Genomic DNA, 23,466 nt, shown 5'->3' with positions numbered 1-23,466 from the left:
GATTGGGTTTGTGAATTTTGGGAAGAAGGTAGAAGGTCGGGGTGCGGGGTGTTGGTGGGGTCAGGAGGTTGATGGAGTCAGGTGAAAGGTTTTGTAGGGGGCCTAAGGTTCTGAGGATTCCTTGAAGCTCCCTACCCAGTCTGTTACCCCCGGAAACCATCCTTGATACCATTGATGCCACTTCCTTATACACAAATATTCCGCATGTCCAGGGCCTCGCTGCGATGGAGCACTTCCTTTCACGCCGATCACCTGCCGCCGTACCTAAAACCTCTTTCCTCATTACCTTAGCCAGCTTCATCCTGACCCACAACTTCTTCACTTTTGAAGGCCAGACATACCAACAATTAAAGGGAACAGCCATGGGTACCAGGATGGCCCCCTCGTACGCCAACCTATTCATGGGTCGCTTAGAGGAAGCCTTCTTGGTTACCCAGGCCTGCCAACCCAAAGTTTGGTACAGATTTATTGATGACATTTTCATGATCTGGATTCACAGTGAAGAAGAACTCCAGAATTTCCTCTCCAACCTCAACTCCTTTGGTTCCATCAGATTCACCTGGTCCTACTCTAAATTCCATGTCACTTTCCTTGACGTTGACCTCCACCTGTCCAATGGCCAGCTTCACACGTCCATCCACATCAAACCCACCAACAAGCAACAGTACCTCCATTATGACAGCTGCCACCCATTCCACATCAAACGGTCCCTTCCCTACAGCCTAGGTCTTCGTGGCAAACGAATCTGCTCCAGTCCGGAATCCTTGAACCATTACACCAACAACCTGAAAACAGCTTTTGCATCCCATAACTACCCTCCCGGCCTGGTACAGAAGCAAATAACCAGAGCCACTTCCTCATCTCCTCAAACCCGGAACCTTCCACAGAAGAACCCCAAAAGTGCCCCACTTGTGACAGGATACTTTCCGGGACTGGATCAGATTCTGAATGTGGCTCTCCAGCAGGGATACGACTTCCTCAAATCCTGCCCTGAAACGAGATCCATCCTTCATGAAATCCTCCCCACTCCACCAAGAGTGTCTTTCTGCCGTCCACCTAACCTTCGTAACCTCTTAGTTCACCCCTATGAAATCCCCAAACCACCTTCCCTACCCTCTGGCTCCTACCCCTGTAACCGCCCCCAGTGTAAAACCTGTCCCATGCACCCTCCCACCACCACCTATTCCAGGCCTGTAACCCGGAAGGTGTACACGATCAAAGGCAGAGCCACGTGTGAAAGCACCCACGTGATTTACCAACTGACCTGCCTACACTGTGAAGCGTTCTATGTGGGAATGACCAGCAACAAACTGTCCATTCGCATGAATGGACACAGGCAGACAGTGTTTGTTGGTAATGAGGATCACCCTGTGGCTAAACATGCCTTGGTGCACGGCCAGCACATCTTGGCACAGTGTTACACCGTCCGGGTTATCTGGATACTTCCCACTAACACCAACCTGTCAGAACTCCGGAGATGGGAACTTGCCCTTCAGCATATCCTCTCTTCTTGCTATCCGCCAGGCCTCAATCTCCGCTAATTTCTAATTTCAATTTGCCGCCGCTCATACCTCACCTGTCTTTCAACATCATCTTTGCATCTGTACTTCCGCCCTGACTGACATCTCTGCCCTAACTCTTTGCCTTTACAAATGTCTGCTTGTGTCTGTGTATATGCGGATGGATATATGTGTGTGTGTGCGCGAGTGTATACCTGTCCTTTTTTCCCCCAAAGGTAAGTCTTTCCGCTCCCGGGATTGGAATGACTCCTTACCCTCTCCCTTAAAACCCAAATCCTTTTGTCTTTCCCTCTCCTTCCCTCTTTCCTGACGAGGCAACCATTGGTTGTGAAAGCTAGAATTTTGTGTGTATGTTTGTGTGTCTATCGACCTGCCAGCGCTTTTGTTTGGTAAGTCTCATCATCTTTCTTTTTAGATATATTTTTCCCTTGTGGAATGTTTCCCTGTATTATATTAAAACAATTACAATATGTAAAGACACAGAAATGTCATATATTCAGGTACCAAAAATAAGGAAAACAAATTTATAGTACAATAGATGGAAATAGGAGGATATGCATTTCCGACGTTACACTGTGAGTCTAGTTTTTCGAATCCGACGCAAAACTGACAGTTAATTGTAACGTTCCGACCCTGCTAATGACGATGGAACACACAAATTGCGTCGAGATTCAATACATCGTCCTCCAGCCGACTTGTCTCCCTTATACAGTGTGGAGAACACTAAATAGGCTGAGGGCTGGTGTACCCAGATGCAAAACTAATCTGTGCAAGTGGGGACTGCTGACTAACGACGACGACGTTCTTTGCGGATGCGGAGAGGCACAAGACGAGGCACATCTGCTCATGTGCTGACTACTGCCAGAGCCCTGCAGTTTTAGTGACCTGCTACAAGCCAACGACAAAGCCGTAGCGGTGGCTAACTATTGGAAAAATAAAATTTGATCTGGACAGAGAAAAAGTAAAGTGAAAAAATGTCGATGGCATCACCTACATAATACTTTGATATTAACAGTGAAGAAGGTAATTCAGAAGCAATGGAAAAATTACAAGAAACAGTAATATTTAACAATTTATGGACAAGGGTGTGATAGGTTTCAGAGGGCCCAAACACACCTTATCTCATCAAATTAAAATTATAACCAATAACCAACGCAAAAATAACTGTGGGAAAAAATAGAAACAGCATAATAATCTTCCTGTACCTCTTTACTATTTCACACAATTCACGTTTATTATTAACTACTCCTATCTTCCAAAACTAAAGCAGTATTAAGTAGCAATCTATCTTTCTCTACAGTGTTGATATTCGTACCTGGAGTTTCCATGGTTTGCGGTTTATATTATTCACAAAGGGTTATTATTCAGAACAAAATCTTTCATCAGGAATGGGAGTTGTGTTTCCCTGAACAGCATTTTGACAACCTTATGGATTATTTACATGAAAGTTATGGTCATTACAGGACTAGAACAATAATAGCAAATTAGAAAAGGACTACATTTGTGAGGTGACAATTCCTTATTCATCATCATCAGGCAATGGGCCACAGTTCATTTCAAATGTTTATGCAATGTTTGGGAATGTATAAACCCAAACATATGAAGATTTCAACCGACTTTTCAGAGGGAAATAATGGTGAGAGGAAAATGAAGAAAATTAGCTAATTACACCCTACATATGTAATAGGCAAATCACATACAGAATTTTGAAAACACAATAACCAATATATGGAATTAATTGACTGGTTTTGCTCCTGCTAAATTAATGTTTGGGGAAATAACTACTATTGTTATCAGGGAAAAATAGTGTTTTCCATTATTGAATGAAAGGTGTCCTCTTCACTACGTGCACATAACAGAAATAATGGAAGTCCCATCTTCTACTGTCAAAGATCCTTGCTGGTAACATTAAGTTATTTTTGAGGCTGGTGACAACAGGCCAAAATTAGTACTGAAATGAATTAAAAAAACTGACATTAAATGGGACGTCAGTAATCTAAATTCAAAACTTAATTTAATGACGATCTCCTTCTGTCCTTCCCACAGGCATTCTCGATGAAGAATCTGCTATTGTAGAGGGTAGTCAAATGGAAACGAGAAAGATAGGAAGTTTGGCGAAACTCTTTATTATTTAAATATTAATAGCCACAATTGTTAATACAATTATCCCACTGAGACAAGACTGTCTATGCCTTTGCGCAAAAAATGTCTGTGGATGCCTATGGAATCATGATTGTACCCAGGCATGCGGCATGCAACTTTTCATTCGATGCAAATCAATGGCCATGAACGTCTTTTTTTCAGGGGTCAAGAACATGGAAATTGCTTGGAGAGAGATTCCGACTATATGGAGGCTGTGTAATGACTTACTGCGAAACTTCTGCAGCTTAATCAAACAAGCCTTGGCAGCATGTGGGCATTCCCGTATTCTCTATTTATACAGCTCTTGGTTAAATGAACTTTCTTGTTTTGCAATCTTTTATAGTAACATTAAAAATACAGTATCTTTAATTCAACATTTTATGATTTTTCATATTATGTTGTACTATAAATAGGTGTGTGGCATACAGCATGTCGTGAGTTCCTTTCAGCTACCAGAACATTAACACCTCATTATAAGTCAATCAAACTGTCAATATCTGTGTTGTTATCAACCAACCACAGATTAGCTTTCACTGTGCAAGCAAGTGTACTTTTACTTTGAGAAAGTCTGTGATCAAACATAAAAATGCAACAAAAGCAGTGTGTTAATACTAGTCAATTGACGACGGATTGTGTAAAATGTGAATCCCCTTGGCCTTTGGAAAAATTATGACCACCACTTGAGAATGAGATTTTCACTCTGCAGTGGAGTGTGCACTGGTATGAAACTTCCTGGCAGATTAAAACTGTGTGCCCGACCGAGACTCGAACTAGGGACCTTTGCCTTTCACGGGCAAGTGCTCTACCATCTGAGCTACCGAAGCACAACTCACGCCCGGTACTCACAGCTTTATTTCTGCCAGTACCTCGTCCCCTACCTTCCAAACTTTACAGAAGCTCTTCTGCGCAGGTTCGCTTCTGTAAAGTTTGGAAGGTAGGGGACGAGGTACTGGCAGAAGTAAAGCTGTGAGTACCGGGCGTGAGTCGTGATTTGGTAGCTCAGATGGTAGAGCACTTGCCCGCGAAAGGCAAAGGTCCCGAGTTGGAGTCTCGGTCGGGCACACAGTTTTAATCTGCCAGGAAGTTTCACCACTTGAGAACTTTGCGATATGTTGCCTATGAATGTAGTTGTCCACCTTTTACTAGTGACAATGCTGATCACCTCACACAGAACATAAATTATAAATAAAAATGAAGCAATCAGAAGTTAATTACTGCCATGTTTTGTGGAACGTTATTTGACACATGTTTGGAAGATACTTTCCCCAAAAGCAGAATACCAGGGGAAAAAGTTACAGGATGTGACAAAAAACATACAATTGTGAACATACAATGCTTGTCATATGCAATTGATTTTCGTGCCAATTTCTAAAGAATAGCTAGTTTATTCATTGTGCCTCAGACGGCATTGTTAATATCTGTTAGTATATTTATTTATTTATTTTTTTTTTTTGTGTGAACTTTGTAACAATAGAAAATCAGACCCTAATACTATTATACATTCTGTGCAAAGAAACTTCAGCTGTGTATAACCATTTCAACAGAAATACTCATTTTTGGAAGATATTATTTAATCATTTCCAGTAAATTCCCGTTAGTCACTAAATCATGAGCACTATTATACTTCAGTACATCATTATAACAGTTATCTAGCTTTGTTCTAAATTTCTTGTGAATCTTTGTGGAGATGTTTTTGTAATTGACACCTTGCAACATTTTGCCCAAGGTGTAGTGCAACCAAAGAATATTCGTGTAGGGCCTGAAATTTCTCCATTCATTTCTGAAACACACACAAGAAATGACATGTCAGTTAAACAATAGAACAATTATAAGCACATAAAAAGGTGACTGGCTAACAATTAGAAGAGTCACATTTGAGAACTACTTGAGAAGATGCACAGTGGAAGATACTTCTAAATAAAAAAATCCACAAATTTCTTAACACAACCATACTTTAGTGAACCAATTACTGTTCTTTACACTTTATTTTTCATACTTATTAGACAAGTTCTAGCTGTTAACTGTACCAATGGTTGACTTTTACAGTGTTATCTTTTAACTTTTCAGAATATATGTGTGATGTTTATGTATGAAGTTACAAAGAATATGAAAATAAATTCATAATATGGTGAAAAGCAAACATTTTCTAAATGTTATATCAAATTAGGGTTTCTCCATTCTGTATTCAATATCATTACATGACTGACCCACTGGGATTCGTGCCTACTGTAGCTTCCATAAAAGGTACTTTTATCATTATGTTCTTCTCTGCTTACTTCAGTTCTACTGCTTCTGCCATTCTGGATAATGGTTTCAATAAACTTTCTGTTGCCTGATTTTTAAACTCTTGGGTAAGGACTACATCAAGGACATTTACATTAATATTTTTGTCCCAAACACAAGTTTTGTCATTTCAATAAGAAATTAGATGTCTCCTGCATTCTATTAACCCTCTAATGGTAAGGTTGGGGTTGGATCTGACCCTAGCGAGTCTGTTTTGTTTTTTAATCCCCACTCCCTTTTCTGAGTGCGCTGTGGTTCCAGCTACCCTACCAGCCAGTCGTCCCGAGAATGCCGAGGAGGCCATGTCAGTCTGGTGAGTGACCTGCACCTACCCTCTCTATCCGAAACCTACATTACCCGCACTCAGGTTGGATCCGACCCCACCTTACTGTTTACGTCACACTTTTTAGTTTCTTTTGTGGGGAGGATTCAACCCCATATTGATGTTTATATTACATCTAAGTTTTGTTTCCTCTACTAGTATCTTACTAAAGTGGCGCATCAACTCCTTAGAACTCCTGAGGAGATATACAACGAGTTTCTCACAGGAGGCTGAGTCAGAGGATGGCGACAATATCGATGCAGAAAACTGTTCAGAAACTGAGGATGACGTATTATGTAATACTGATGACAAGGATGATTTACTTCATTGTGCGGCAGGAGCAGTTGAGTTTGATTAATTCTCAGTCAGATGTAGATGATGAGAGAAATTTTGAGCTAGGTAAAGACTGAGAGACAATATGGACCAACAAACCCATGCATTCAAAATTTTCTAGGACACCAGCGTCAAATATTATTACTAATCTCCCTGGTCCACGTGGGGAAGGAAGGGGGGTCACTAGTGAATTGGAAATATTTTTATTATTCACAGATTCGAAATTTATAGAAAAAATTGTTTTGTACACAAATCTTGAAATCGAGAAATCTAGGCAAAAGTACAATACGGTCCAGTGGTTTCATTCAGCAACAGATAGTGTTGAAATAAAAGGGTTGAAGAGTTTCCCCTTCATGAGTGGTGTCCTAAAAAATTCTATGCTCAGTGTAGATGAGATGTTCTCAGCAACCTATGGACCTCCGGTATTCCATTGCTCTACACGAACAAGATAGCTGTGGAGAAGCAAGACGGCAAGCAGTTGTTGTGCTTGAGAATCAGAAGTAGTCTCCAAAAGCAAAGTGCTATTGTGCAAACAAGAGTGCAACTTCACAGGGCCAGCAATTGCATCAACACCTGCCTGAATATGAAGCGTATTTACTGTTGCAAAGGACTGACCGTCTTCAGCACTTGGAACCATAAGGAATCATGGTGAAGCTGGAAGGGCCTTTGAACTGGGAGCTTCCTTCCATTTACATGGACTGTGAAGATGATGATTGGCTCATTGCGAGAAAATCCCCCATGATTGCAGCGTCTTCGATGGTGCACTCCCTCCAATTGGCCTCACCCCCCACCCTCCCTCAGAAGGGGACTCCCGTGCCTTAGGTGATTGTTCACAACTCAGGTCGCACCTTACAAACACCTAACAGAGGGACCAATTGGCAATTTTGGAAGGCAGCAGCTCAGGCAATCACCCCTCCCTGGACCCAGCATATACCATGGGTATGTGCAAACCCTACCTGTCAGCCTGGGGCTGAGAATTCCGCATTACCCAGTCACCTGTTACGTGACAGATGTGTGGGCCAGCCTTCAGGAGCGCACATAGAGGCAGAAGAAAAGAGCGGTCTCAAATACCGAAGTGGAGGAAGGATATAGGGTGTGGTAAACAATGAAAGGAACAAAAAACAGTTGTGAGACTGTTCTTATGTCAGCTAGTGAAAATGTGGAACACAGTCACAAAAACATCGCAGACATATTCCCCAAGGGAGGGGGAAAGGAATAGCAAGAGGACAGGCATGCGGTGTGGAAGGGAAAAGACGCTGCAGAGACTGGGGCCCCGTGGTAGCCAAGCTCGAATCCACAAAGCAGCAGCAAGCCCTGTGGGGGCAAAGAAATTCAGTGATAAAGACTCTGGTCCAAGAGATCTAACACTTTCTGGAAAGGAAAGCCTTACTAAAGATTTACAACACCCGCGAATCATGTTCTGAAACAATGGTTAATCACAGCATCAAATTGAACAGGCAATGCATTCAAAACCAACAACACCTGAGAAACAGGGTGAGACAGACCAAGGAGGAGAAGCGAAAAAGCACCTGACTACTTTACACTGGTTCAATATCCAGAAAGATCAGTCTAGTCTACTTCTATGGAATAATTACGATAAAGTGTTCTTCATAAAATTAGAGATGATCTAAGTCTCTAAAAGGCAGGTGAGTATTGCATTCCATGCTATTACTGTATGACTTATGTGGGACAGACTGTCAGAACAGCTGAGGAGAGATGCGAGGAACATCAGCGAAGTACCCAACTAAAACAACTGAGTAAGTGAGCTGTCACCAAATACTGCCACTCAAATATAATCATGAAATGAAATACGGTGAGACCAGTATTGTTGGGGTGACAATGCCAACCATCAGGGTGGCAGGAAGGGTAAAGAATAGGGGTGGCGAGGGGAAGGGGGGGGGGAGCACAGGGAGTGCCACCGAGTTGCTACATGCAATGTGGACCCAGCACAGTCCCAACCCACTGTTAATAAAGTGGAGGGCCCAGTAAATGACCAACAGTTCCATGATGAACACCCCCACATGTGGCAGGCAAGAGATAATGTTCTATGCCAACAGCAGAAATAAAGGTGTATACCATGTGATCATTGGAATTCGAGCAATCGCTGTAAAAAAACAGTAGCATCCCAAAACTCTCCTAAGAGCGGGTCGAATAAAAAGTGGAACACCATTGGAGTGATGGAGCCATTCAGACCCCGGGAAGAGATCTATCCGAACCTGGGATCTCCATAAAATAATGTGGAGAAGAGGACACAGAGGGGAGATGGAAATTGCAGCAGAGAGAAGTGAGACAGAGACCAACTGGTAAACCCACTCTAAGGCTGGTGATATCCTGAAGTGATGAAAAGAGTAGGAGGGGTGAACAGGGAAAGAGCGGAGAGCAATGGCATAGGAGACCAGGAGCTGGGGAGTGGGGGTATCCCAGTGTCAACCTGAAGAATATCCACAGGACTGAGTTTCTGTAAACAGCCGATCTTCAGAAGGCTGATATGGGGCAACCAAGTAAGCCTGTTGCCAACAAAGAAGATCAAAGAAACAAAACCACGGTCAGATGTTGGGCATTGACATAGAGCTCGGAACTGGGATTGACCATAGTACGGCAACAGAAATGGACCACCTGCAATATACAAGGGTGGGAGAATTGCAAATCGTGTGAGTGTGTCCATGCAGAAGTGCACTGGATGACAACCTGGAGCTTCCGCTCCACAGAGGCCACTGAGTGAAAACTAGCCCAGGTACAGAAATCTTTCACTTACAGCACAGGGGTGACCAACGGACCGACTGATGCCATGAGTCCATTAACAACAATAAGGAAAAGGACACTTAATACAGAACCCTGTGGAATGCCATTCCCCTGGGTCTGTGCAAGGCTGAGAATGATGACAAGCTTAACTCTGAACAACCAGTGGGACAGGAACTGGTAAATAAAAACGAGGAAGGGACCCTGAAGATCCCAATCAAGAAGTGTAAATAAGATGTGATGGTACCAAACCATGTCGTAGGCCTTACAAAGATCGAAGAAAACTGCGACAAGATGCAGAGCTGAGAAAATGCCTGATGAACTGTGATTTCCAGCTGAAGCAGATGATCGATTGGAGACCTTCCCTCCTGAAAGCCACACTGGTGAGGAGACAAAGGGTTCCAAAATTCTAAGATCCCACAGAGCCACCACCTGTTCAGATAACTTGCAATGGATGTTGATCAGACCGACCAGCCGGTAACTATAGAGGGACAACGGATCCTTATCGGGCTTATGGATAGGAATCACAATACTGTCCCTCCATCACGAGGGGAAAACCCCTTTGAGCATAACACAAACACCGCAAGGAGATACAGTAGTGGGCGACTGAGGTCTTGCAGCAATTGGTTATGGGTGGAATCGGCACTGGGGTCTGCAGTTTGGGAGGAGGAAAGGACCAAAAGATGTTCCCGTTCGGTAAAAGGTTTATTGTAGGATTCCCCCTGAACAGAGAGAAATTGTAAGTGGGAAGCTTCAGTCCACTGTTTCTGGAGGGGGAAGGCATCTGGAGAGGAGGTCGGCACTGATGCCATCGCAAAATGGGGATGGAAGACACGGTTGGCAACCTTGAAGGGTGCAAAGTGTAGCCCACACCCTTGACAAAGAACCAAGGGAGGAGACAAAGTGCTGATTATGAACTCTCCGACACCTTCCCCTACAGCCGTGGTAAGAAAATGCTAGTGGCCTAGTGAATATTGGGCCACGTGGGTAAGTAAGTTCCATATATCTACAGAGATTTTGTCCCTTTCAAGAAAATTAATATTTATTGTTTTATATTAATTATTATTGTAGCTGTCTGTCTGTTAGCCCTCAAGACTTGGCTGTTACGCCACGTCTCTTAAGTTAATGTGTTTGAATAATCTGTGATTTATTGGTTATTGTAATTAACTTCTTGTTATATTTTACTGTAAGATTAGCCGGTTAATCCTTTTAGTAATTCTTACTGTAGTATTCTAGTTGTAATACCTAAGGTTGGTTTGGGGCTTGGAGCCACACTCGCGTCGAGTTTCTTGTCTTGGTCTCAGCATTTTCGTACGTTCTATGATTATTATGCATAAATTATGTGTTTGCTCTAAGCTTTCCGAGCTGTTCACAGCATTAGGTGTTGCCCCACGGTGTTATCTATTACCTGCAGGTTCATCAGGCGTAGCCTGTCCGCATCGACTGTGTATGTGCGCGCGGCCAGGGCACTGCTTCCCATCTCACAGTAGTCTCGGAGAGGTTGCCACCTTCTGGCTTGCTATGGCATCCCTCATAAGTTGAGTTTCTATCTCTTAGGAATCGGGCTTTAATTTAACCAGTTCTGTCCGTTACTTTAAACCATCTTCTTCAGGCCTGCCCTTCCTTACCTGCCCCTTCCATGTTTTGCCTGCTTGAATTTTGGTTTTAATGTAATAGTTTTAATATTGCTGTAATTCTCAATCTGCTAAATGGTGTTTTATTATTTTTATTTGTTCTTTATTATTTTTTCACACCCAAGCGGCTTCTCTGACTAATCAAATATTGAATATTTGTGTACAGAATTGTCTTTGTGCTCACTGCATAAAATATTAATACTCAACAGGCCTCAGCTTGTCAGACACCAAATTTGTGTAATTTTATGTAACTATATTTCTTGTAACAGGGTGTATACTTGGACAATAAGAAAAATTCCTGGATTTTTCCCCTATCTCAGAGTTAAAGACACACTTTTCCCATGTGAAAATAAATTTCTTCTAAGGTGAAAATACGCTTATTGCATGATAAGCAACACTGTACTTTCCTTTGGAGCCATAAAAATATAAATCCTTTGAATGGTAATTTTTTGTATATCAGCGTAGAACTTCCTGGCACTTTATAAAATCAAAATCAGCAACAGGGAAAGGGGGTCATGCATTTTGGAAAGATCTTTGACATACAGCAATATGTATGCTGCATATTTTCATATTACGATAGTATAAAATTGAATTCCACCAAACACAGCATGTTAGTTGTCAAAGCGTTGAAATTAGAGATTGCACTAGCTCATCTCACTGATTTTGCCAACCTATGACAGCAGATATTCAAAGCATAGGACATGTGATGTAGTCAGCCAATAGCAACATCAACTTTAAGTAGCGTGAACACAGAAACAGGAAAAGTTAATGGTTTAAATTAATGTACATAGTATAGCACAAGTAAAGCTAAGCTTTCATAATAAGGTATTTTTAGTGTGTGTTACACTTTAAGATACATCACACAAATGTAAAAAAAATTAAACAATGACAATGTTTTGTCTTCTGAGCTCAAAATCATTCTAAGTGGCTGGTATTCAAAGTTTTACATTTTAAATGAGAGTCTGTGATTTAAGAAATTCATTGCACATTCTCACACGTAACATAATTCATCTTGTGTAAAAAGAAATTTACTTTGAAAATAATGCTATTCAACGAACCATTTGCAATATTTTCCTGCGACCTCTTGGACATCAGTTCGTTTCAGCAGGTGCCAGAGTGCGCCAGACAGCAGGTTTTACTGCGCATGGGCAGCTACGATGTCTTAAGAAGCCCATATGTTTGTACACATTTAGCATTAAGAGAACTTCCATGACTTCATAAAAGAAATAGGACATCGAAGAATACTCCAAGATCATAGGAATTTTGTAAACCACACTAAAATGCATGATTCGGCATGAAGGACACGTTCATATGCCCAGATTCACAATGAAGTAGGCCACAACCTGATATTAAGCTTTCCAGTGCGCTTTTTGGGATGCAAATTTTCTAAGAGTACCAGTACTGTATTGTCTCATGTTTGGTTCTTTATTATGGCATAATGCCATGCGTGCCAGAAGTTTAACATGTGCACTTGAAATCGAGTGAACCTAGCCAATAGTGTAGAATGAAACATTTTGTTTCTTATAAACTGACTGCATCTGCAGAAAAGATTAATAGAAACCACATTTATTTAGCAAATCAACAAAAATAACTTCATTTTTGTGCAAGGCGATTAATGCTTGACTGCCAAAAACATGGAAAGAAAATCAGACAACTGAAACCAATAACATATTTTAGCCTTCCATAATTATGTGAATGTATAATAATTCACTTGATAGTTCGCGGTCACAGAAATCCGTTTTGTTTCCATTTGACGATTGAACTGTTAATGTAAATGAAACAGCAAAATAACCGGACATAAACATGGGCCACTACCCCCCTCCCACTACGACCAATACTGCTATACGCATGCACGAATCAGGCAGCTTGGGTATGCCAAAACAATGTTTGTGGGTGGCATGACTGCCTCCTGCTACTACTGCAGCCACAAGCAGGAGAAGGTACTGCTCATACACAACTCAACTGCTCATTCACATGATCTCTCTGACAAGTGCTCAAAATGAACTTTATCTGAACAACCGTGATGTCACTCTCATCAGAAGCAATTTGCTGTTACGAAGTACTCCATAATCTTCGTCCTAAAGCAGCTGACACATTTTGCTTTTAGCAGGCGCACGTGTGTGCACTGTGTTTTGTTGTTGTAAATGGCGCATTTTGTTTGCAACTTGAGTTTTATTTTGGTTTTATTCTGTCGTTTACATTTTACCACTGCAGTAGTGGAACACAGCAGAATTTTTTGTTAGACTATCAGTTCTTAACAGTCAAAATCACAAAAATTGAACTGAAGACTAAAACAATGAAAAATTCCTGTTTTTACTGGTTTTCTATCAGATAAAAATATTCACGGGTTTTTCCCAGATTTCCCTGAGCATATATAGCCTGTTTAAGTTATATTTATTAATGTCAAACACCTCTTTTGGCCAGCCAAATGTTGGAACTATAATCTTTAGCAAAATTGCTGTCGTAGTTTGCTCAGTGCTAACTGCGTGCATGTTATATGCAATTGTATTATTTGCTTGTAAGTTCTTCGTAACTGGTGCATTTTATTTGTTTAAATTGACTAATTACTCATCAATTGGTTCAATTGAAGAAATTTTTAAGTAACTGCCTGAATCATTTCTATTTTATTAGTGTTTTTAGTATCTGTGCAATAAAAGATTGTACTTCTGAGAAGTAACAAATGACTTGTGGTAAATGGCCTCTCCCACGCCCATTTAGTTGTTTCCTTATCCTGGGGCGTCACCTGGTATTTCACCCCTCCAATTGATGAATTTTTCATCCATGAAGAAATGGCATAAAATTCCAAAAGGTCACTATAGTTCAATTCTTTTATCTTGGCGGTTCGCGCATGCCCGCCCAGATGCAGGAGATTGCTGCGTTGCCAGTTGTATGCGCCAAGAGAAGCAGCACCATAGTATAGTTCGCAGACTTACGTTTAGGGGGGAGCGCGCAGTTTATGAAGTAAAGCCACCACGGCCGCATTAACCCTTTCGCTGCTAGAGGTGTGCTCCCCGCATTCCGTGCGATTTTGTCATCATTGCACTGCTCGCCTGTGCAGACACATGGTGTTTCGACTGCTTTGACACACTTCATCATTCAATTTCACAAAAACTATTTGGCCCAAAACTTTGATTTTTACATATCTTCTTGACTGATACCTTCCCCCCATAAATGACTTTATTTTGTTTCGATGTTCAACACTGTTATTGTGCAGCATTAGATGTAGTAAACCATTGCACGAAATTTTGATGAGTTTGCAGAGGTAAAAGTCCATAGCATATACTTTCCATATGGTTGATTTTAGTTGCCACTAGAAATTTCAAAAAATTACATTCAAATGAATAAAATTCATGAAGTAAGACACTTCGATATTGTTTTTAAATTTAAAAAAAAAAAATTTAAAAAATTAAAAAAAAATTAAGCACTGAATAAGATTTGAACTCTTAAACCTTTTGCTTAGCTTGCCCTACACCTTAACCATTATGCTAATGCAGCTCGTTTTCATTACAGCTCCCAGAGGACTTTAAAATATCACGCAAAATACCGACAAACACTGTTGGTATGACTATGAATTACTCACGTTTCGTCAAAGTACAATAGGAAATAAACAATTACCGCTGTTCTTTATTGCGAAAAAGCAGTTAGTGAGAATTATACAAACATCTTTCCTTGCTATTGCCTGAATTAGGAGGCTTTTTGCTTGTTTGGTTTAATTAATTAATAGAATATGAAGCAATTGGTATAAAGAATGCTTTTTCCAAACTTTCTCTAAAAGAAAGTCTGCTATAAAGACATTGCTTTAATTCAATTACTTTATTTATGACTGAACGTTTCTAAAACTGAAGACACTCGTCCGTGCTGTGCATTGCAGTCGAGCTCTGGCAACGTCGTTCTCTGTTCATTGGATGACTGTGTTTTGTGACGTCAGAAGCACAGAACGAACCTAAACTTGGCCGCCGTCACAAATGACGCACACTTTAGTATTTTTTTGTGTTTTAAGTTATTTTATTGATAGTATTAATAATTGTGACACATGATAAGTACTGGTCTTTCTTTCTGTATTTTAAACAATTTCTTCGAATTTTCTGCAGTGAATTTCCAGATCTGTAAAACACATCCCAATTTTGAACTACCTCAGACACTTTGGCATTCGTGATTATAATTATTTCCAACCACTCAAAATTATTTTTTGAATGATTTCTTGAAGCCTTCAGATGCCATTTTCTGTATTTCCTGTGCGATTGTACAATTTTGGCCTTAGGCCATTTTCAAGTATCTAAAACATAAGTTTCATACAGTGGATACATTAGTGGGACTTGTGTTTTTGATATATGAACAAAGTCATATCTGTAGATATACTACGCGCATTATAACTTAATTTATGGATGATTTTTTTGGCAACAGATAATTATAATCTTCCTAGTGTTAAGTACATTACATATAAGAGCTTTGCAACAACTGCTCGAAAGTTGTGTGCTCCTAAAATAGCGTGAACACCCGAACTAATTTATGAGCATGATATTATGTCACACGAGCAACGATGTATATGACAATCTGTTACAAAAAAATATTCCATAAAGAAAGTTTTAATGCACCTAGTGTATCTACAGATATGACTTGTTTCTATATCAAAAGCACAAGTGTCACTAATCCATTGTATGAAACTTCCATTTTAGATACTTGAAAATGGCCTAAGGCCGAAATTGTACAGGAAATAAAGAAAATGGCAGCTGAAGGCTTCAAGAAATTATTCAAAAAATTTATCACAGCTGCGGACCCTAATTTATTGAAAATTATTCACTCAAAATTATGTTCGTTCCAACCTTTTCCTTTATTTACATGACGTTCACGCAGTCAGTCTGTCTCCCTCTCTGGTAACTTACCCAGAATGTAAATGATCTTAGTAAACAACTTTACTAACATGAAAAGTCCTAGCACAATTAAATATTTAATGTCACAAACTAGTCAACAACATGTTAGCTATGAGACACTGTTTAACTAAAGCAGAAATGACACACTAAGCTAAAGACAACTAATGAGTGAATTTGAAATCATGCTATTTACTGGCATGTTACATGCATTACATACAGTATTTTCTACTCGTCTAAGTTGTTAGAGCTCAGATATGTTGTGATTCTAATTAATAGTATAAAATTTCTACTGATACAATGAGAAAGAGAGAGATAAATTCGGTGAATACTAACTTCACTGTATTTTGCATTAAGCGGTACACTTCAAACTGATAATCTCCTTGTGAGATGAAAAGGACTGGGTCCACAGCCAGATCATTGAAAATGCAACAGCCAACATATGACATTCTCGATAAAGTGTAATCTATAACTGTGACCTGCAACATTGAACAAAATTTTAACAGTGACGAGTCAGCCCAACATCAATTATAATTATTAGAGCCTAATACTAAAAGGATTACAGACGATTTACAGCATGAATGTGTTCTGATAATCTGTTTTACATTCAAAAAAGGATTGCAAGATGAGCATCTAACATTAACTAATTATTTACTTACTTGTGACGAAGATGTGTTAATTCAAATGTATACAAAACTAATATGAGACAACTAGAAACCAACAAAAATACATCTAAGAAAACAAGGATAAGGGAGCTGAACTTATAAGATTATGAAGTTCTATCAAAAATTTCTAATTTATGAGAATTTTAATATTACACCTAAACAATCAACAGTACACACTTACACCACTAGTTGCACGTAGTTCTGCCTTTCAACTATGAGTCTGCGATGTGATGTTTTTGCGATTGCAATGGTGTGATTGATGTTGCTGATTTTTGTATATCGTGTTCTACTGTGTTCCTTCATCAGGAAAGAGGGAAGGAGAGGGAAAGACTAAAGGATGTGGGTTTTAAGGGAGAGGGTAAGGAGTCATTCCAATCCCGGGAATGGAAAGACTTACCTTAGGGGGGAAAAAAGGACGGGTATACACAAGCGCGCGCGCGCACACACACACACACATATCCATCCACACATATACAGATACAAGCAGACATATTTAAAGACAAAGAGTTTGGGCAGAGATGTCAGTCGAGGCGGAAGTGCAGAGGCAAAGATGTTGTTGAATGACAGGTGAGGTATGAGTGGCGGCAACTTGAAATTAGTGGAGATTGAGGCCTGGTGGGTAACGGGAAGAGAGGATATATTGAAGAGAAAGTTCCCATCTCCGGAGTTCGGATAGGTTGGTGTTGGTGGGAAGTATCCAGATAACCCGGACGGTGTAACACGGTGCCAAGATGTGCTGGCCGTGCACCAAGGCATGTTTAGCCACAGGGTGATCCTCACTACCAACAAACACTGTCTGCCTGTGTCCATTCACGCGAATGGACAGTTTGTTGCTGGTCATTCCCACACAGAAAGCTCCACAGTGTAGGCAGGTCAGTTGGTAAATCACGTGGGTGCTTTCACACGTGGGTCTGCCTTTGATCCATGTACACCTTCCGGGTTACAGGACTGGAGTAGTTGGTGGGGGGAGGGTGCATGGGACAGGTTTGCACCGGGGGTGGTTACAAGGGTAGGAGCCAGAGGGTAGGGAAGGTGGTTTGGGGATTTCATAGGGATGAAACAAAAGGTTACGAAGGTTAGGTGGACGGCGGAAACACACTCTTGGTGGAGTGGAGAGGATTTCATGAAGAATGGATCTCATTTCAGGGCAGGATTTGAGGAAGTCGTATCCCTGCTGGAGAGCCACATTCAGTCTGATCCAGTCCCGGAAAGTATCCTGTCACAAGTGGGGCACTTTTGAGGTTCTTCTGTGGGAGGTTCTGGATTTTAGGGGATGAAGAAGTGGCTCTGGTTATTTGCTTCTGTACCAGGTCAGGAGGGTAGTTGCGGGATGCGAAAGCTGTTTTCAGGTTGTTGGTGTAATGGTTCAGGGATTCAGGACTGGAGCAGATTCGTTTGCCACTAAGACCTAGGCTGTAGGGAAGGGACAATTTGATACGGAATGGGTGGCAGCTGTCATAATGGAGGTACTGTGGCTTGTTGGTGGGTTTGATGTGGACGGATGTGTGAAGCTGGCCATTGGACAGATGGAGGTCAACGTCAAGGAAAGTGGCATGGGATTTGGAGTAGGACCAGGTGAATCTGATGGAACCAAAGGAGTTGAGGTTGGAGAGGAAATTCTGGAGTTCTTCTTCACTGTGAGTCCACATCATGAAGATGTCATCAATAAATCATTACGAAACTTTGGGTTGGCAGGCCTGGGTAACCAAGAAGGCTTCCTCTAAGCGACCCATAAATAGGTTGGCGTACGAGGGGGGCCATCCTAGTACCCATGGCTGTTCCCTTTAATTGTTGGTATGTCTGGCCTTCAAAAGTGAAGAAGTTGTGAGTCAGGATGCAGCTGGATGAGGTAATGAGGAAAGAGGTTTTAGGTAGGGTGGCAGATGAGTGGCGTGAAAGGAAGTACTCCATCGCAGCGAGGCCCTGGACGTGCGGAATATTTGTGTATAAGGAAGTGGCATCAATGGTTACAAGGATGGTTTCCGGGGGTAACAGATCAGGTAAGGATTCCAGGCGTTCGAGAAAGTGGTTGGTGTCTTTGATGAAGGATGGGAGACTGCATGTAATGGGTTGAAGGTGTTAATCTATGTAGGCAGAGATACATTCTCTGGGGGCTTGGTAACCAGCTACAATGGGGCGGCTGGGATTTTTGGGTTTGTGAATTTTAGGAAGTAGGTAGAAGGTAGGGATGCGGGGTGTCGGTGGGGTCAGGAGGTTGATGGAGTCAGGTGAAACGTTTTGTAGGGGGCCTAAGGTTCTGAGGATTCCTTGAAGCTCCGCTGGACATCAGGAATGGGATTACCTTGGCAAACTTTGTAAGTAGTGTTGTCTGAAAGCTGACGCAGTCCCTCAGCCACATATTCCCGATGATCAAGTACCACGGTCGTGGAACCCTTGTCCGCCAGAAGAATGACGATGGATCGGTCAGCCTTCAGATCACTGATAGCCTGGGCTTCAGCTGTGGTGAGTAGGATTAAGGTTTTTCAAGAAGGATTGAGAGGCAAGGCTGGAAGTGAGAAATTCCTGGAAGGTTTGGAGAGGGTGATTTTGAGGAAGAGGAGGTGGGTCCCGCTGTGACGGAGGACGGAACTGTTCCAGGCAGGGTTCAATTTGGATAGTGTCTTGGGGAGTTGGATCATTAGGAGTAGGATTAGGATTATTTTTCTTCGTGGTAAAGTGATATTTCCAGCAGAGAGTACGAGTGAAGGACAGTAAATCTTTGACTAGGGCTGTCTGGTTGAATCTGGGCGTAGGGCTGAAGGATAGGACAGAGGTTTCGGATTGGGAGAGAGGTTTGGAGGAAAGGTTAACTACTGAATTAGGGTGTTGTGGTTCCAGATTGTGTTGATTAGAATTACCAGCAACAAACTGTCCATTCGCATGAATGGACATAGGCAGACAGTATTTGTTGGTAATGAGGATCACCCTGTGGCTAAACATGCCTTGGTGCACGGCCAGCACATCTTGGCACAGTGTTACACCGTCCAGGTTATTTGGACTCTTCCCACTAACACCAACCTATCAGAACTGCGGAGATGGGAACTTGCCCTTCAATATATCCTCTCTTCCCATTACCCACCAGGCCTCAATCTCCGCTAATTTCAAGTTGCAGCCGCTCATACCTCACCTGTCATTCAACAACATCTTTGCCTCTGCACTTCCGCCTGCCCAAACTCTTTGCCTATACATATGTCTGCTTGTGTGTGTGTGTGTGTGTGTGTGCGCGCACGCGTGAGCGAGCGTATACCTGTCCGTTTTTCCCCCTAAGGTAAGTCTTTCTGCTCCAGGGATTGGAATGACTCCTTACCCTCTCCCTTAAAACCCATATCCTTTCGTATTTCCCTCTCCTTCCCTCTTTCCTGATGAAGCAACCGTGGGTTGCAAAAGCTTGAATTTTGTGTTTGTTAGTGTGTCTATCAACATACCCACGCTTTCGTTTGGTAAGTTACATCATCTTCGTTTTTAGATATATTTCTCCCATGTGGAATGTTTCCCTCTATTACACACACACACACACACACTGCTGGAGTGAGTACAGGACAAGACTAGATGATAGTATGTTGCATAATTGAGTATTCTTGTTGAGCATTTGTCCAATTTTGTCAATGGATTCAGGCAAACTGCACTTTAAACGTGGCAGATGTTCCTAAATAGCCAACGTATGCAGTGCACATTCCCATGGTTGGCAACACGACACGATTTGCTGCCCACTCACTATTCTGGTCCCCGGCAGTGCTGTGCTTGAGCAACTGAAGCATGGAATGCAAAATCATCTACAGTGCAAGTCACATGTAACAACAGCAACTCGTGCATAAACAAAAGATAATAACCACGATTCAGCCCAATTCTCGAAATTGCCCTTGTACCGCGATCTACTGATGTCTGTTGGTACTATCTCCACAATGTGTTTTGCCACTGTAATTTATTCTCACAAAAATAGTCAATATGATCTATTTCGTTTGTTGAACATTTCATTCTCGATAAATTTTCCTCGTTTATCTGAATGTTAACATCATGTTCTAATTACTGTCACTAAAATAGAAATGAAATATTGATCCGAGTTCAGAACCAAGTAATTTTTTGGAAGAACAACATTTCTGGTTTTTAAACATTACCTTTATTTTAAAGTTTGCATAATGTTTACGTATCAGAACTTTTATTGCAAACTTGTTCAAATTCAGTAAGAATTTGTAAGACAGTTGAATTTTGTGCTACTCACGCTTTTCACGAAATTATCAAATTTGAAGCTGAGCTGTGGACTGTTGTGGTGCGTAGTTCATATACCTTGCACTAGTGCCAAGGGAGTCAATGTCAAGTGATTGTACGAGCAATGTCAGTACTGCAAATGTCAAATGATTGCTCGAGCAACATCAATACTGAAACCGAGTGCTTCAGCGTATTGGGAAATCTCGAGCCTGTTCGAAGGTGAGTATCATTTGCCCAGTCCTGCCTTACCAAATTCTTCAAAATAAATCTGCATGTGACCTCAATAGCCAAAGCTTCGTCTGTAAATGTAGAGGACCACTATATACTTAGAAACGTTAACATCAGCAGCAATACTTTAATCTGTGAATATGGGATGACCCTGTATTTTTTGAATGACAAATTGTGGAAATCTGGTAAATACAGTATTTTCCTGATAACACAATCCTCCTCCTGACCTAACAAAACAGAAAGCCGTTAAAACACTGAACCCTTAGTACATTATAACTTCCCAAATAAAAATAAGCAAAATAAAGCAATTGGACCAACTGTTAACATTACTTCCCCAAATCATAAACTAAATAAAATACTGAACAAGAAATTGAAGCAAACATACACATTCGAACATTCTACTCATGTAAACTGAAAGTATGAGCTCATAAAATATGTGACAGTTATCAAACTACCAGATGATGTTAATTTAGCATTTTTAGATACTGCCACTCTTTACACTAATGTCCCTGTGAAAGAAAGCATACAGATCATCCTACAGAAATTGTTATTTAAAAAGCCCAGTACAAAAATTACTCTGAGCACTATGGGACTTAACACTTGAGGTCATCAGTCTCCTAGAACTACTTAAAACACTCTGCCACACCGGTCAGCGGCCCAGTACTGGTGAAACCACCAAGCTGGTGAAAATACCAAGTTGGCAGAATTATTACAGCTGTCTTTTACCTATTATTTTGCATTTAATGCGAAAATTTATTACCAGGAAGAATGAATCGCTATAGGCAAGTCTTAGAAGTATGCAAGCAGAAATTTTCTTTAATTACCTGAAAGAATTTTTTGTTTTGTTTCTGAAACTATAAAACACTTAATAAGAAAACTACACACTATAAGCATTACGTAGATGATGTTTTTATTTTGTAGAGAGAGAGTGTGTGTGAATGTGACAAGATGTTCTATTTTCCTAAAAGGGGAGTTTGCAGGTAGCAAGGCAGGGAGAGGGAAGAAACCTCCACATTCCGAAGAAAGCAAATTCAAAAATTTAACTATAACATTCAATTATCCACTGCACAGTTGATCCACAATAGACAGTCTCTATATATTGGCTGTCTGAACTGCATGTTAGTGTACTTCACCCCATACAAAGACTGCCAGGAGGAGAGAAGCAGAGTGAAGTAACAAAAACTTCCTCTCCCACTTCTGATGCTATTATCTGCGTACTGTAAAATCAAAAGATGACCCCGTGTTTCAGAGACCATATCACGGTAAAGGACATCTATGCTGACCTAAGAACAACTTATCTATTCATCAATACTAATATCTGATAAAAGATTACTAAGATGACACTGTAGTATATGAACATAACAGCTACTGCTATTCTGCTGCATATAATGTGAGCGTTAACTAATATCGGCAGCAACCAGAAAAACATACCTGTCATTGCCGAACAGCTTGCGTTGATCTTTTTTACTATGAGCAGAATCAGTGCAGAGTCTTCATCATGATTAAGTTGTCACTTTTCCTAGAAATGTCATTTTTTCTGTTTTCACAATGAATTAACATACGGCTCCTACCCATGTGCAGCAATAAACTGAATTACTGGAGTTTAGTGATGTATGAAGGACAACAGAATAAAACTGATACAACAAGGAATTCATACTTAGAAACAAAATACAATTTTTTAAACCTTACTTTTCTGGTTCCAGGTGCACATTCTAAAATCACACTATGAATGACTGGCCAGTACATTTATGAAAATGAAAGAGTTGGCAGGAGGTGTGTGGAAGTCAGGGCTAAGGGGTTGACAGAAACATGCAATTCAACAACAGCACACCAATCTTTGAGGGTCAAGATGTTACCACACCATGTAGTGCTAGTACTTTAAACCTTCAACATGCTAACACTGGCATACATTCCCTACCATTTAGTACCACTTAAAGAAATTGTAATCACTAAAATTCCAACCACTCATTGAAACTCATTTAAGACATTCTCAGATTTACACATTTACCATTGCACTATTTATAAAATATTGAGTCTTTCATACCTTTATTCCATTTGCTGGAACTGAAAATTCCTTTCCACTTAATTTGAAAGTAATATGCTTTTCTGATGTCTTCTTTATTAACACATTACCCCAGTGTAAATCTCTGTGCTCAAATTTCAGAGTGATCTCTGCTACTGCCAAAGCAAATGATAAATGTATCCAAATAAACATCCATTGGCCACAAATTATACTTGCATTGGAATATTTTCTTAGATTACAAATTTTATCAGCTTAGACCCGTAAAATATTACAAATTACACTTATTGACTAAAAAAAACAACAGTAACTAATTCTATCAGTGCATGTTATAAAAGGAAGGAAAATGGAACTTCATTAAGAAACAAAACATACAAAGAAGAAAATCGTCTGGTTTTGCAAAGGAACTATCCCAGCATTTGACTTAAGGGTTTAAAGAAACCACTGAAAAATCTAAATCTGTGTGGCCAGGCAGGTGTTTAAAGCCTGCTTCCCAAATACCAAAC

At 40.7% G+C, this 23,466-nt stretch overlaps 1 long non-coding RNA gene across 1 annotated transcript; it reads right to left on the bottom strand.

Annotated features, from left to right (window-relative positions):
• Window positions 1-5,248: 5,248 nt before the first annotated feature.
• Window positions 5,249-23,123, bottom strand: LOC126143715 (uncharacterized). Its single transcript, XR_007529754.1, has 3 exons — window positions 22,985-23,123; window positions 16,178-16,320; window positions 5,249-5,442 (listed from the first exon to the last, which is right to left on the bottom strand). It is a non-coding gene; the product is annotated as an uncharacterized LOC126143715 (long non-coding RNA).
• Between the last annotated feature and the right edge of the window lie 343 nt (window positions 23,124-23,466).

The sequence above is a fragment of the Schistocerca cancellata genome, chromosome 2 (assembly GCF_023864275.1).
Source record: "Schistocerca cancellata isolate TAMUIC-IGC-003103 chromosome 2, iqSchCanc2.1, whole genome shotgun sequence".
NCBI classification, from domain to species: domain Eukaryota; kingdom Metazoa; phylum Arthropoda; class Insecta; order Orthoptera; family Acrididae; genus Schistocerca; species Schistocerca cancellata.
Note: the sequence above shows the minus strand (reverse complement) of the source record. Positions and strands in the feature narration are given on the sequence as shown.